The following is a 14,909-nucleotide window of genomic DNA, read 5'->3' on the forward strand; positions in this document are numbered from 1 at the left end:
TGTTCAATATGGCCCCCTCCAGACACACGAGCAATATCAACCCGATACTCCAACTCGTTCCACACTCTCTGTAGCATATCAGGCGTAACAGTTTGGATAGCTGCTGTTATTTCTCGTTTCAAATCATCAATGGTGGCTGGGAGAGGTGGCCGAAACACGATATCCTTAACATACCCCCATAAGAAAAAATCGCAGGGGGTAAGATCAGGGCTTCTTGGAGGCTAGTGATGAAGTGCTCTGTCACGGGCTGCCTGGCGGCCGATCCATCGCCTCGGGTAGTTGACGTTCAGGTAGTTACGGACAGATAAGTGCCAATGTGGTGGCGCTCCATCCTGCTGAAATATGAATTGTTGTGCTTCTTGTTCGAGCTGAGGGAACAGCCAATTCTCTAACATCTCCAGATACTGTAGTCCAGTTACAGTAGCACCTTCGAAGAAAAAGGGACCAAAAACTTTATTGGCTGAAATGGCACAGAAAACGTTCACCTTAGGCGAGTCACGTTCATACTGAGTTGTTTCCCGCGGATTCTCAGTGCCCCATATACAGACATTGTGACGGTTGACTTTCCCGTTAGTGTGGAAAGTTGCTTCATCACTAAACACAATCTTTGAAACGAAAGATTCATCTGTTTCCATTTGAGCAAGGATAAAATCACAGAAATCGATTCTTTTAATCTTATCAGCTGTAGACAGTGCTTGAACCAATTTCAGACGATAAGGTTTCATAACTAACCTTTTTCGTAGGACTTTCCATACAGTTGATTGTGGAATTTGCAGCTCTCTGCTAGCTCTGCGAGTCGATTTTCCTGGGCTGCGAACAAATGCTTGCTGGATGCGTGCTACATTTTCATCACTCGTTCTCGGCCGTCCAGAACTTTGCCCTTTGCACAAACACCCATTCTCTGTAAACTGTTTATACCAACGTTTAATACACCACCTATCAGGAGGTTTAACACCATACTTCGTTCGAAATGCACGCTGAACAACTGTCGTCGATTCACTTCTGCCGTACTCAATAACATAAAAAGCTTTCTGTTGAGCGGTCGCCATCTTAGCATCAACTGACGCTGACGCCTAGTCAACAGCGCCTCAAGCGAACAAATGTACAACTAAATGAAACTTTATAGCTCCCTTAATTCGCCGACAGATAGTGCTTAGCTCTGCCTTTTGTCGTTGCAGAGTTTTAAATTCCTAAAGTTGTGGTATTCTTTTTGAATCACCCTGTACAATGCCAAGCATGTCCGAAGGAATATTGTATTGTTCTTCTTAACGACACAGGCACTGCAGTATCGTAAATGATGTTGTGACTTCAGTTCGAGGACTGGTTTGAGCCAGCTCGCTGCGCTACTCTGTCCTGTGAAAGACTAATCACATCTGCGTACCAACTGCACCGGATGTTGTACCACAGGAAATTACGCTCGCCCGCACGACGGTGGGTTCTTTGGTTTGTTCCGGGAGGAACTATAACATACAAAATATTAGTTCACTTTATTAAAATATAGATACGAAGATTTATTTAACTTTGTACTATCCATTTCCACAGGAAGGTTCCTAGTATTTACAACTGCCTCTGAATATTAAAGTTTCACTTGATACAGACAAATTTACAAGAATTTTCATTTGAAAAATAACTGACATAATGGTCACATTAATTTCCGCCAAAGACATTTAAAGCACTGGTAGCTTATCTAAGACGATGCTGTCGTCGCGCCGGCCGGGGTGGCCTAGCGGTTCTAGGCGCTACAGTCTGGAACCGCGCAACCGCTACGGTCGCAGGTTCGAATCGTGCTTCGGGCATGGATGTGTTTGATGTCCTTAGTTAGGTTTAAGTAGTTCTAAGTTCTAGGGGCCTGATGACCTCAGAAGTTAAGTCCCATAGTGCTCAGAGCCATTTGAACCATTTGACCATGCTGTCGTCCTGATCTTAACTGCGAACTGGTCCGATCGTTCCTCTTCTCAGCCTTAAGTAGACTATCGGTGGCACTGGCATAGGGAAGCTATAGGAGGCTGTAACGATAAATCGATTTCTTTTCCTATGTGTGTCAAATGATTCTTAAAGTTGCATATATTTTGTATTACAAATACTATTAGGAATCTGCAATTGAATGATCTTTTAAACGGATGGCCTGAGAATGTAAACTTAATATATACATCAGTAATTGCGATAAAAATCAACAATATGTTACTTTCAGTTTCTATAAGTTGTTCATCACATGTTTCTGTACACTATTTTTCTTTTCTTCTGCTTCAGCTAGCCTACTCTCTCCTGCCTTGGCCACTGCTTATGTAAAAATTTATAATTTTTAGTTAATAATAATTGCATTAACTGGAAATAGTATAGTTTATTTTAAGAGTAATAATCATCATTTTCACAGCTGAGAAATCGGAGCTTCCACTTCCTGTAAGTAATTTTAACGCTTTCCGGTAAAACAGTTTGCCGCGCGGACTGCCCGCGAGGTCTGAGGCGCCATGTCACGGATTGCGCGGCCCCTTCCGCCGGAGGTTCGAGTCCTCCCTTGGGCAAGGGTGTGTTTCTTGTTGTTAGCATAAGTTAGTTTAAGTAGTGTGTAAGTCAAGTGACTGATGACCTCAGCAGTTTGGTTCCTTAGGAATTCACACACATTTGAACATTTTATAACGGTTTGCCAACGAAAATTTGTCAACCATTTTCTACATCTCATGCAGATCGCTACTAACGGTAGCAAACTTTCTCAGAGCCTGCAGCTGTTATTTCACTACGAAGTCCGAAGGCTAAGAGCGAATAAAGTTGGTCCACCCGTGATTATATTCACGCAGTCGCGAGTTAGAAATGGCGATCCTGTTATCACGGCAGGGACGTATGAGTCTACAAATCTTCATTCTCAGATAACTTTCCTTTACCAATGTAACACTTCGTCTCGGTCGGAGTGGGAGAGTTATAAAGTGTCTCCACACTGTCGTTTCTTATTCGCAGGTTTGGCGTGTGGCGTCTATACTCTTCTGTGGTTTCGGTGCGAGGTGCCAATCTTGCTTCGGCACTCCGTTATCCAATTCCCACAGTATCACCTGATTTAATTCGATTACCCTCCATTATCCTTGTCTTAAGTTGTTGATGTTCATCGTACAGCCTTTTTTCAGCACACTGTCTATTCAACTGATATTCAAAGTCCCTCGCAGTCGCTGAAAGAATTACAAGTTCTTTCACGAAACTCAGTTTTAATTGCTTCTCCGTGAACTTTAATTCTCTCTCCAAATGTCTCCTGGGTTCCTTTAACTGGTTGTTCAGACTGCAGGTGCAATAACATCTGCATAAACTCGAGCCGGCTGGGGTGGCCGAGCGGTTCTATGCGCTATAGTCTGGAACCGCGCAACCGCTACGGTCGCAGGTTCGAATCCTGCCTCGGACAGGGGCTGATGACCTCAGAAGTTAAGTCCCATAGTGCTCAGAGCCAAGCCATAACCTCGATTTCATGGATTTTACTCGAGACGTTCATTGGAGGAAGTAAAAGCCTGTTGATTAGTGCTGAAACATTGACGCTGCTAAAAGCGCTTCGACTATGATTCGCGAAATAAAATAAAGATACAATTAGTCAAAATTTTCGTATCGTTGTATGTATTTCGAAAGCACTATCGCTATTGATATCGCTGTTAATACTATTAAAGGATAAACAGAGAAGCATCACCCTAAGGAACGAGGAACCGTCTATACTATATCGTCCTATTCTCCACACCAAAGACTCTAGTTTACGTCCATGGGAACATCAATCCTTTGTCTCTATCGTCAGTTCCTTCCCTCCATCACTCTCCCTCCCACGTCCCCCATGGGCACACTTCATATTTTTACACTTCTCTCCATTATGAAATATACTGTCCCTTGTAGTCATTCATCCCTGAGGATCTGTCCTATCGACCTATCGAGGAAAGTTGTACCGTAATATTGGAAATTACACGCTAAAAGTAGCACTGCATTTTTCGAGGGAGGTACCGATGTCAGTTGCAATTCGGCAATGAAATAATTCAGTAGCGGAAGCTGAAAAATTATGCCGGACCAGCACTCCAACACGGGTTTACTGCTTTGCGCGAGTGGTTGCCTTGATCGCTTCGGCTATCCGAGCACGCTTCCCGTCGACCCAAATTCTCAACTTATCGCACACTATCAGCGTTTCCTGTATTCCAGCAAGAGGTTCAATGCTTATTGTGCATCAGCGCTGAGGATATCACAGCAGTCAAGCTTACGGATAAATGTGAGGTACCTACACTGTCGGACATTGCGACAGTACAGACACCATGTGTATACGTACAGATTAATTTTGTTACTTGTGCAGCAAAATAACTGACGATGGTTGAAATAAAAAGAATCTAACCAAAATGAAGACTGGCAACATCAACAAGAGTATTTCTAAAAAGAAGAGACTTTTATGTCCTATAGTACGAACTAATATTACTCTTCGTGATTCCAATGAAGGCATCCCTAAAACATTAGAAACGAAATGATAAGTGTCACTACAAAAGGTTAAACATCTTCCCATAACCATAACGTAACGAAATTACAATGTTTACACCTGATAGCACAGAATGTGAATTCTAACACAGAAGACCGTAATAATGTGTTAGTGTACGTGATGGAACTTCAACACTGGTGCACTATCAATTTCAGATTCAATAAGAAGTGATCTTCCTGTGACGGCAGAAGTTTTGCATCATATGTCAGCTAGGAAATTCCTTAAATGTTTTGGTATTTCAGAAACGAAATAACCAGATAAATAATTCTAAACGTAAGTTATTTATGTGTGGAAGAACAGAATTCTATATTCTCTGCATTTAGCGAATCAATATAAATTTACAATTCTCATGAGTGCAACAAACTAAAAAAAAAAAAAAAAAAAAGCTGAAAGCTTAGTATTGGCGAAGGATACGGAAGAGTATCGGTCGTGTTTTTTCAAAGGAACCATCCTGGCATTTCAGCAGTTTCGAGAAACGGCGGCGAACCTAAATTGGATGATCGAAGGGGGAAAACAATTCCGGCTTTCCCGAATAGATATCCACTGTTTTACCACCGAGACATCTCGCATTTGCCTGAAGTGATTTGGGACAATTTCAGTAAAAATAAGAGAAATTAAAGAACAATTTGAAATAATCTTCCGGATTACATTACTCTTGTACAAGCGTTTTTAACTTTAGCAACTGAAACAACCTCAGAAAAAAGTAATCTGTATTACTTGTCTAGAAAACAAAATAGTGTGACAATAAGACACCCCTATAGGTGAAGGTGAGCGTGAAAAACGCTGACGTAAAAGCCTTACTCAGGAACACCTGGAGAAATTTCAACTAAATTTGGTATATAGATGACATTATTTCTATAAAAATTCTGTGAGTGTAAGATAATCCTACCACCTATATACTGGAGGGGGGTGTAGGGAGGGAGACATGAGATGATGTGACATGTAAAAATTTCAGAAAACGACCTGTACTGTAAACGTGTAAAAGCATGAAAAGCGTGAAATATGTGTAATGTATGACTACGTGAGCATATCTGCGTGCAAAAAGTAAGTAGATAAAAATGGATGCTATGACCTTCTTATAGAATCTATGCAGGCATGAAGGAGTGATGGGACAGAAGAAGAAACAATACGAAGAAAAGGTGAAAACTGTCGTTTGAATGGAAAGAGAGAAGTTGCGGGGGGACATCGAAATATTTATCGTTCTTCTTTCTGCCCGCTATTTTCTCCTTAGAGACCCCTCCAGTGGCGTCAAAAAAGCATTAATAAACCGTTGACACCAACATGTCGTAACGTATCGCGTTTAATGCGATCGATATTGCCGAAAGCCACGCGACCGTTCCCGCCCGTCTCTCTTACACACTAGCGCACTAGGCACGTGTGCTGGCACACAAGGCGCCAACACGCATCGCAGCTGCGGTGTCCGAGCGGTTAAGGAGTTGGACTTGAAATCCAATGGGTTCTACCCGCACAGGTTCGAATCCTGTCCGCAGCGAAAATTTTAAATTATTTGCTTGGACACCGCGGGTCACTCCTTTGAGCGCATTAATGATATGTTCAACTAATTATAGGTTCCGCACATTGTATCGATACAGAAAACCATTGCTATAAATGTCGACAATTGAAGGTAAATTCCGGAGTCCTGCGATTATAAGAAGCAGTGAGGCTTATTTACTGAACGTATATTTTGCATTCACTGATAATGTGGTTTTAATTCAACGAGTATCGCCTGAGGTCGAAATTCGACCAACTGAGTAATGGACATGATCTGTGACAAAAAATGTCGACTATCTTGAAGTGACACACTCTACGCAAAACTCTGAAATTTCAGTATCAGAAATACCCCATAGCAAATGCTGCATTGTAGCTATGAGTCTTCTTGAAATAATTCTTTTATTTCTCTGTAATTGTTCGACCATTTGAAGTGAGTCTTTGACGCAGTGCGTTGAAAAATAAATTTTATGTTTATGGCGGAAAAATAACTAATGACGACGCAACGTGAATGCCGTTGTATCACGTAAAGCAACATCAGATTCTAAATGATTTGCATTACTAAATCTGGAATGAAAATTCATCAAACCGCAATTATAACTCTCAAAATCATTTGAAATTACGTTCAGTGCATATTTAAATGTATCTTTAAAAACAACAACGGGATTATCCTTAGCAATGTTTATATTATTTTTATTACTTTGTCTACGCAAAAATTGGGTCTCTCTATTTCTCCATCTTTCATTCCGACTCGTTAGTGTTCTTCTTCGAGGTATAGCCGAAAACAGTTGTAGTTTCCGCGTAACACTTCAGATTTTGTGGCGGCGGCGGCAACCGAACACGAGTTAGTTCTTTTCACTCTCGGACGAAAGTAAAGGAGGAAAACGACGCTAACAAACAACGTTTATTTCCCCCGATGACTTTTTTACAAAATTTCGTCTTCCACTGCTGACAACCTAGCAGTTGTCACAGTGCAGCTGCCAGGTATGATTGTGTTACTGTAAATGAACCAAATAAGTATAAACGTCCCTAGAATGCGATTCCACGAAGGGTAGTTACTTACCTGTGTCATTTCTACCATAGAATCTCATTGGTACGCAAACAGCGATAAAAATGGAATAGAAAAGAAAGAAAGCTTGGAGGAGGCAATGTATATGAGTGAAAAGAAAGACTTGAGCGCCAGGGAAAGTTCTTATCATGTTACCATATTACTGTCGAAAAATTCGTTCAAGCAGTTCAACGAACCATCCATGTCAGCACCAGAAAGGTGGTAAGCGCCAAAGGAGAAACATGACTGCCCTCTGCATGACTCTAACCGGTACGGCCGCTGCAAGAGACGTGTGCTAGTATGTAAGTACTGCGTGGCGTCTTGGAGTAAAGGGAGGTTTGATTTCTCAATACAACTGTTTCAGGTGACCTATGACAGCCCCAGTGTATCTTGATAGCAGGCGATACTTATCACCGATTACTCAACGAGAAGCGTATGCTACAGTGACCCACGAATGTCGTCTACGTTGAAACTAAGTCGAATGTCTCACCTGTGGAGACGATTGAAGGTTACGCCTGATCTTAAAGGACATTAGCCGTTGTCAGGAAGAAGAGACGTATATAGTTTGAGACGAGTTCATTATTACGTGGCATGAGAGGTATATTGATGCCACTCTGAAATGCAATCTAGACTCTGCTACTCCTCTGGAGCTCCAAGTGCTGGCGTGACTAAAGGGCTAATGTATGTTCCTACTGACTGCAGTGCATTCTCCAATGTACTGAAACATCGATGTACTGATTTTCTTGAATCACAACTTGATCTCCCATCATCACCCAAAATAACTTACCAGGTTCTTATCTAATTCAGCATCGTAGATTCACAGCCTGTTCACTTTCAACACAGGTTAACAAGCTGACGAGCAATAACATTCGCAATTTATCACAAAGTTCCGTCAACTGGATCGTACTTGGGAAAATGCGACTTCTTATACTATGCAGCTATGCGCAACTATTAAAGATCTTGCGTATCGGAAAATTGGTAAAAGTAAAGCTGTCTCCAACTCGAGTGTTGATTTGTAAACCACAATATTTTCCTAGATATCTGCTTCTTGGAATAGTTTTGTCTTTTTATGAGCTCTAAACTGTCTTACCCAACCCGATTTAGGGGGACCAGCAGTTTAACGTAGACTCAAACAACGACGCAACTTGGCGTTTTTCACTTCAGAAAGTCATCACTAGCGATGAAAGAAGCGGTAAGTAACATAAAGATTATGACTATGTAAATGACACGAGAACTCTATAAATGTCTTGATTCACATTACTAGACAGCTGGCGACCATATTATTTCAACCTACTCTTTCCTTGAGTATTAAATTACACCTAATATTACTACATTAAATTTGTATGAACCTCCTTTCTTTCTTCAGTGCATGGCTTGCCAGTTTTTAAGATCGCCTTTTCTTGGATACGTTGGTGTGTGTTTTCTTTAGTATGGTTTATACTGAATGTCTTTATTTGTGATTTCCATTTTCTTAAGATACTGCTCAAATTCAGTGAGCAAGGGCTCTCGGGCTTTTTTTTTTTTCTTTAGGAAATAATTAAAATTTGCTTGGTCTGTCTTTTCTGGTCATTCGTGTTATGCGTCAATATGAAACAACCCTCCATTCCCGGATGACGCCAGTCACCATTTCCATATGTAAGTACAAATTGTTGTTATGCCTTCTAAACTCAAAATTCTCTCTTACTGGGCCCAAGATCTTTCGTTCCCTGGCTTCTAACTTCTTCGTCAGATGTTTTATAATCATCGCGAGGCATTCAAGTGTCTACAGTTCCTCTGATTGAATGATATCACGACTGTGTCTGAGCTTAGTGTCTCTGTTTCGTTATTATTTCACAGATTTCGTCAGGTTGTATGCACGTTGAGTCCACGTGTTCAAGCATCTGCTCTTATTTACGGGAGCCGCGCACCATAGAAGCAGTTTTTACCACTGGCGGTATCACGTTTTCAAGTAGGGTTCCGTAACTAGTGGCAAATTTATTCATTCGCGTGGAGAAAAACAGCCCTGTTCTTCATGGGATAAACGAATCACGAACTACTATGAGAACACGTCACAGACTTTAGTAACAACTGCAGATTTATATACTCAACAGTACAAGCATTGCTTACGCAGTACAAATTGCAGCTATTAACAAAAAGTTTTTCTTTTACACAGTTTTACGATAATCCTGAGAGCTTATTAGGTAACAGTCCGGAACCAAATCCGAACGCTTTCTGGAAAGCATGGAATACGAGGTCTGTTCAGAAAATTCCGGAACTTTTGTCTACAAAATCCTCCTACACTTCTCTTTTACTTACTGTGCATGGCATTCTTCAAAATACTCTCTTCCACAATTGATACATCGCTCCCAAAGTCGTTTCCATTTTCGGGAGCTGTCTTGGTACGCCTCTTTCCGGATCGCGCGAAGCGCCGTCTGAGATTTTTCTTTTATCCGGTCAATCGTTGCAAATCTTCGTCCTTTCACCGGGGTTTTGAACTTCGGAAGTGGCAAAAAAGTATACGGAGGATGAAGCAGCACAGTGATTTCGTTTCTTGTGCAATTCTCATTCACCAACAGGGATGATTTTGTGGGTGCGTTAGCGTGATGCAAGAACCATGAATTGTTTCCCCACATTTCAGACCACTTCCTACTCAGATTTTCTCGCAGGCGTCGCAACACATCCCGACAGCAACATCGAATAACAGTTTGTCCCTGTAGCACGAATTCATGATGAACTAATCCTTCAGAGTCAAAGAAAACTATCAGCACGGCTTTGACATTTGACCTGACCTGACGAGCTTTTTTTTGGTCTTGGAAAACCTTTCCCGACCCATTGTGAAGACTGAACCTTGGTCTCAACATCGTAACCACAGACCCTCGTCTCATCATCAGTTACGATTGTCTTAAGGAGCATCTCGTTCTCACTTCCGCGACCCAAAAGCTCATCACAAATCGCGAGGTGAAGGTCTCTCTGGTCTTGACTTGTGAGTCGTGGGACGAACTTGGTGGCATCACAATGTATTCCCAGCTGCTGTCAAGATTTAATGACATGATACAACTGAAATGTTAAATTTTTCTGCAATCGCTCGGGCAGTCAGTCTTCGATTGGCACGCACAGTCTCGACGATCATGACATGTGCGTCGTCGGTAGACGTCGAAGGGCGTCCCGGAAGAGGGTCATCTTTAACTTCCGTCCGACCATTCTTGAACGGTGTGAACCATTCGTAACACCGAGTACGGCTTAATCACTCATCCTGGGTCATTTGCTGTGTCTTGGTAACGGTTTTCTTGAGTTTCACGCAAAATTTGATGCAGACGCGTTTAACTCTGCCATCTCGAAATTCGGGAACTATGAGACACAATGTTCTACTCAATACAGCACTGAGCAATAACTAATAGTCACAAAATAATGAAACTTCCGGCAGTTACACATTACAACACAGGGGTGTGCAGCGATGCCAACCGCATTTCGCTCCAACACGCCACTGACGCAAAATTACGAATGTTCCGGAATTTTTTGAACAGACCTCGTACATTCGCTTATAGACGAACATCGTAACAAAATGGTTCAAATTGGTTCAAATGATTCTGAGCGCTATGGGACTTATCATCTGAGGTCATCAGTCCCCTAGAACTTAGAACTACTTAAACCTAACTAAACTAAGGACATCACACACATCCATGCCCGAGGCAGGATGCGAACCTGCGACCGTAGCGGTCCCGCGGTTCCAGACTGAAGTGCCTAGAACCGCTCGGCCACACCGGCCGGAAACATTGTAATATCTGCAAGTATCTTTAATAATAAATTACAACGAAACATTACGATACCTGACGCCTTAGAAAGCAATGTACTGTAGTGAAAATCGAAAGAAAAAAAAATTAGAAACTCTGCATTTGTATCGTGCGCTAGGTAATATTGATCTGCAGTAGATCTTTTTATGCAGCGCTGCTGCTGCTACTTTTTCACTCCCAACAGGGTTTCTGCTCAGGGGACGGGCACATGTTCTTGATCTCCAGTTGAGGGAAACTGAAGCCAGCCGAGCGCCGCGAGCAAAGACAAATACACACATACCGTGAAGTGAAGAACGGCACGCACGGCCGCCCTGTCCTGTTATGTGCACATATTTTAAATGAGCGTCAGCAGTGCGGAGGAATTTACGACAAAATAAACTTCGCCCATGGTGAGTCAGCGCAAGCAGTTCCTCTCGCTGATGTGTAAATGTTCATGTCTTGTACACATTCTGTCCTTTGTGTATACTGAGGAAGACACTGACCCCATTCAGCATGTGCAGTGATTCAGCTAGTGGCGTCTAGCGCGACAACGCATAGGAATGCGATGGCGGGCCAGCCGATGTAAACAAAGCCATCCTTCTGTTGCAACTGAATCATAATTATTCTTTTTACACAAATATGTCCCAGCTATTCGTATTAGCCACCATCAGCAGCCAATATAAAAGAAAACTATTTGATGATATATATTTTGCTACGGCATGTATAGTGTTTCCAGCCATCATGTTTAGCTTACTTTGCTATTTATAATTACAGTATTGTGATATGACACTTATTCTTACGCATTATTTTTGTTTCCCTGCCCACTGGCTTTTGGTAAGCATTAATAGTACAGCATGTAACTGCTACCATCTTCAGTTCCCATGATTCCTGCGTTAATCCAACAGAAAATTTAAGTGTAGTGCACAGCAGGCATGGATGTCGAGTAAAAAACAAAACTATGACATACAATTAATTATAAGCATATTGTGTTCATTTAGCGTTTACACAAGAGACAATGAGCACACATAAAGAATAGGAGATGTAAAAGTAAGAGATAATTCAACGCCCTGCAAATGTAAACAAAATGGCTCTGAGCACTATGGGACTTAACATCTGTGGTCATCAGTCCCCTAGAACTTAGAACTACTTAAACGTAACTAACCTAAGGACATCACACACATCCATGCCCGAGGCAGGATTCGAACCTGCGACCGTAGCAGTCGCGCAAATGTAAACAGTAATATGTAGTCGACAACTGTTTGCTTTTGCACTAAACGTATTTATCCGATTCTGATAAAAATTAGTATTTCATAATTGAAGATACGATGGCTGAGAGCACAGTGAGCACTTCCATTATAATGGAGAAAAAATGACAAAGATGGATCACTCTTTCTGTTTATTATGATTGCTGATTTCGACCATTGTTACAACTCATCCTCAAATCCATGTCTAGCTTCTGCGACTAGCATGAAGATTCATTAGTGCTGACGTAATGTTTAAAGACGAGCATTTAGTATAACTCCTGAAATGAGAAGCAAATAATATAATCCAAATGGTTCAAATGGCTCTAAGCATTATGGGACTTAACATCTGAGGTCATCAGTCCCCTACACGTAGAACTACTTAAACCTAACTAACCTAAGGACATCATACACATCCATGCTCGAGGCAGGATTCGAGCCCGCGACCGTAGCAGCCGCGTCGTTCCGGACTGAAGCGCCTAGAACCGCTCGACCACAGCGGCCGGCTAATATAATCCAAAACGAATCTATAACATCTCATGGAAGAGTAAGATGCCAACAAACTTCCTGGCAGTAAGATTCAAATAATTAGTTTGGGTGTAAGTACTTGCAATTTCAAAAAATGGTTCAAATGGCTCTGAGCACTATGGGACTTAACATCTGAGGTCATCAGTCCCTTAGAACTTAAAACTACTTAAACCCAACTAACCTAAGGACATCACACACATCCATGCCCGGTGCAGGATTCGAACCTGCGACCGTAGCGGTCGGGCGGTTCCAGACTGAAGCGCCTAGAACCGGTCGACCACTGTGGCCGGCGACTTGCAATTTCGAACGGTTTTTTGGCGCAGAGTTACAGATATAGGATGCTAACCTCATACTTACTGCATAGACGTGTTAAACCCTCTTCCATGGAAGACAGGCAAACAGACAATCTTAATAAACACAATGGACAAACAGTTAAGTCATCAGCCGAAAACATCGCATACCACCGCCTGTATCATTCATAATGCCTCCATTCGGCAAGTAAGACAGTCCACAAGTATGTACAGGTACTCATTTATGGTTTGTTTATACTGTTACGGTAGTATGTCTGATTTTGTCGATGGAGCCACAACCTCACCTCTACTTGCACCGGTTCGTCACTCTGAAAAAGAAGCACTCGCCGGTGTTCTGGCAACAAATGAAAATCGGTTAGGGCGAGGTCGGGACTGTATGGAGAAAGATCGATAACAGTGAACCCAACACGTCGGATTCTTTCAGATGTCGCAGCACTCGTGTGTGGTTTGACATCGTCATGCTGAAGCAGAGGGTGCTCCATGTGTGAACGAAATATTCGAATTTGAAACTCGATTACAGGATGCTGTTTCTCATTTCTCACTCATCGACATGGTTACGTTTCACACCGCCATGTTCCACGCTACAATTTGAAGCCCTCCAGCGGCAGAGGCCTACAACTATGTTGTTGTTGAGTCCTTCAGTCTGGTTTGATGCAGCTCTCCATGCTACTGTATCCTGTTCTAGCTTCTTCATCTCCGAGTAACTACTGCAATCTACATCGTTTTGCATCTGCTTAGTGTTTTCATCCCTTGGTCTCCCTCTACGATTTTCACCCTCCACTCTTCCCTCCAATACTAAATTGGTGATCCTTGATGCCTTGATGTAGACATGAAGAATAGAGATGTGTAACGTTAATAATGTTTGTCTTCTTGAAATAGCATTAAGAGTTTTCACAAATTAAAAAATTGGAGCCATTACTTTTCAGCATGACGTCGTATTTCTCAACCTTATCGGTCAGCAAGTACAGCCCTTTCCTCAACATTTTCCTGACGGGTACGTTGCAGACGCTCCCTTTTTTCGCGGTAGAAACAGCAGTGTTCACAGGGCTACATGCATCCGTTCCTACATATACATGTTTACTCTGCAATTCACACTTAAGTGCCTTGGCAGAGGGTTCATCGAACCATTTTCATACTACTTCTCTACCATTCCACTTTCGAATGGCGCGTGGGAAAAACGAACACCTAAATCTTTCCATTCGAGCTCTGATTTCTCTTATTTTATTATCACGATCATTTCTCCCTACGTAGGTGGGTGTCAACAAAATATTTACGCATTCGGAAGAGACAGTTCGTGACTGAAATTTCGTAAATAGATCTCGCCGTAAAGAAAACCGCTTTTGTTTCAGTGACTGCCACCCCAACTCGCGTATCATGTCAGTGACACTCTCACCCCTATTGTGCGATAACACGAAACGAGCTGCCCTTCTTTGCACTTTTTCGATGTCCTCCGTCAATCCTACCTGGTAAGGATCCCACACCACGCGGCAATATTCCAGCAGTGGACGGACAAGTGTAATGTAGGCTGTCTCTTTAGTGGGTTTTCGCATCTTCAAAGTGTTCTGCCAACAAAGCGAGGCCTTTGTTTCGCCTTCCCACAATATTATCTATGTGGTCTTTCCAATTTAAGTTGCTGGTAATTGTAATTCTCAGGTATTTAGTCGAATTGACAGCCCTTAGATTTATGCGATATATCGTATACCCAAAATTTATCGGATTTGTTTTAGTACCCATGTAGATGACCTCGCACTTTTCTTTGTTTAGTGCTAATTGCCACTTTTCGCACCATACAGAAATTCTCTCTAGATCATTTTGTAATTGGAATTGATCGTCTGATGTTTGACTAATACTCAAAGATCCTGTCGGATATATGCTAGCTCACGCAGCCTGATAAAAGTGCTATAGAACATTTCTGGGCCTCTCTGAAACAGCGGGTTAAATGTGCAATTCAACATCCCTGCAATTTGGTATGTGTACTGCATCTAATCATCAACGACTGTTTGTAGCTATATTTACATGGTGGTTATAATTAAGCTTTCGCTACTTCTACCGGTGTAGGCGGAA

General features: G+C 42.0%; 1 non-coding gene across 1 annotated transcript; it reads left to right on the forward strand.

Annotated features, from left to right (window-relative positions):
• Positions 1 to 5,890: 5,890 nt before the first annotated feature.
• On the forward strand, positions 5,891 to 5,972 carry Trnas-uga (transfer RNA serine (anticodon UGA)). The gene has a single exon. It is a non-coding gene; the product is annotated as a tRNA-Ser (tRNA).
• The last annotated feature ends 8,937 nt before the right edge of the window (positions 5,973 to 14,909 follow it).

This window comes from Schistocerca nitens, chromosome 5 (genome assembly GCF_023898315.1).
Source record: "Schistocerca nitens isolate TAMUIC-IGC-003100 chromosome 5, iqSchNite1.1, whole genome shotgun sequence".
Lineage (NCBI taxonomy): Eukaryota > Metazoa > Arthropoda > Insecta > Orthoptera > Acrididae > Schistocerca > Schistocerca nitens.